We start from the raw sequence: 1,482 nt of genomic DNA, 5'->3' as shown, positions 1-1,482 counted from the left end.
CACACACACACACACACACACACACACACACACACACACACACACACACACACACACACACACACACACACACACACACACACACACACACACACACACACACACACACACACACACACACACACACACACACACACACACACACAGAATACTTCTGTTCCCAACGACTCAAATATGGAAATAACTATAAACTTTCAATGTACATGCAAAAACATTGTTTGTTTCTCAGTGTTTTTAAAAAAAAATTTCCTGTGCAAATGTCTAAAGTTTCTTAAATCAAGATTAAGGACACAAGAAGTTTTCTGAGAAACTGATGAGAAAATGTATTGAATTTATGATTAAAACAAGAACAAACATCTGCCAATGGGCTCAGAAAAATCTGTAAAGTTTTTACACCCGCTGAGCGCTGACAGATGTTTTTTTGCCTTAAGTATAAACTCACTTGGGTCAGTTTCTCAGAAAAAATAATAATAATTACTATTTTTATTTTGCATCTCAAGTAAATGTATCTTGATTTAAGAAACTTTAAACATTTGTATTGTAAACCAAGTTTTTTTTTTTTTTTGCAGTACATGAAACATTCAATACCATAACTACATTTTAATTTAGGACTTTCTGCTCCAATTTACGACCTTTTTAAGGCCTTAATTTGTGGAAGGGCGAATTAAGAGCATTTAAGCCTAAGACAAATAACGTTACAATAACAAAAATACAAATAATGAATCTGATTAGTAGCATATTCATTAGCTGGCGTTGATTTATTAAAAAAAAGCCATCTGTCAGGTTAGTTAAAACTACGTTTAACGTTAGCAACATTGGCTTGTTTATTTTATATTATCATTGCAGAATAACACAAGTTGTGCTGATAATAGCACTCCTGCTGCTGGCTAACGTTAACTGGATAGCCTAGGCCTGATAACGATAAACACCTATGCATTTATTCTAACGTAATGCATGTAACTTCCAACGAACGGTTTACATTCATTCTGGTACATTTATACATTTTACACGAATGATACAAAAGCTCTCAAATTGTAAATACAAACACTGACCGTTCAGTCCAGAGTCACTTTAACCTTCCTCAGGCCCACAGTACACGCACGACCTCTCAGCTGCCGTAAAGCAGGCTTGTTTGCGCCACTGCTGCAAACATTCTGACGTCGATGTCGCGTACTCACGGTAGAGGGCAGTGTTGGCACATTTTTTGATTTTGCACAGAAGACAGAACCAGTGTAATTTTTGTAATATTTATATAATAAATATAATTCATATGCTATTTTTGGGTTAGCTTTTAGGTTTGTATTTTAGTTTTCATTTTAATTTCAGTTATTTTTAGTAGTTAGTTAGCCTATAGTAGTTTTAATAGTTTAGTACTTTTTAGTAGTTTGGTATGTGCTTTTGTCATCTTTAGTCCTTTATATATTTTATTATAGATAGATAGACAGACAGACAGACAGACAGACAGACAGACAGACAGACAGA

The 1,482-nt window shown here is 34.4% G+C and overlaps 1 protein-coding gene across 1 annotated transcript in view; it reads right to left on the bottom strand.

Annotated features, from left to right (window-relative positions):
* ndufs5 (NADH:ubiquinone oxidoreductase subunit S5) overlaps window positions 1–1,150 on the bottom strand; it is a 4,078-nt gene extending 2,928 nt beyond the window's left edge. The window contains exon 1 of the mRNA XM_016462817.1: window positions 1,053–1,150. The gene's annotated coding sequence lies outside the window, so the exon portion shown is untranslated. The remainder of the gene's footprint in view (window positions 1–1,052) is intronic.
* Window positions 1,151–1,482: the final 332 nt, after the last annotated feature.

This window comes from Sinocyclocheilus anshuiensis, unplaced genomic scaffold, assembly GCF_001515605.1.
Source record: "Sinocyclocheilus anshuiensis isolate Anshui unplaced genomic scaffold, SAMN03320099.WGS_v1.1 scaffold913, whole genome shotgun sequence".
Classification (NCBI taxonomy): domain Eukaryota; kingdom Metazoa; phylum Chordata; class Actinopteri; order Cypriniformes; family Cyprinidae; genus Sinocyclocheilus; species Sinocyclocheilus anshuiensis.
The sequence above is the reverse complement of the archived record's forward strand: the minus strand, read 5'-3'. Positions and strand labels throughout refer to the sequence as shown.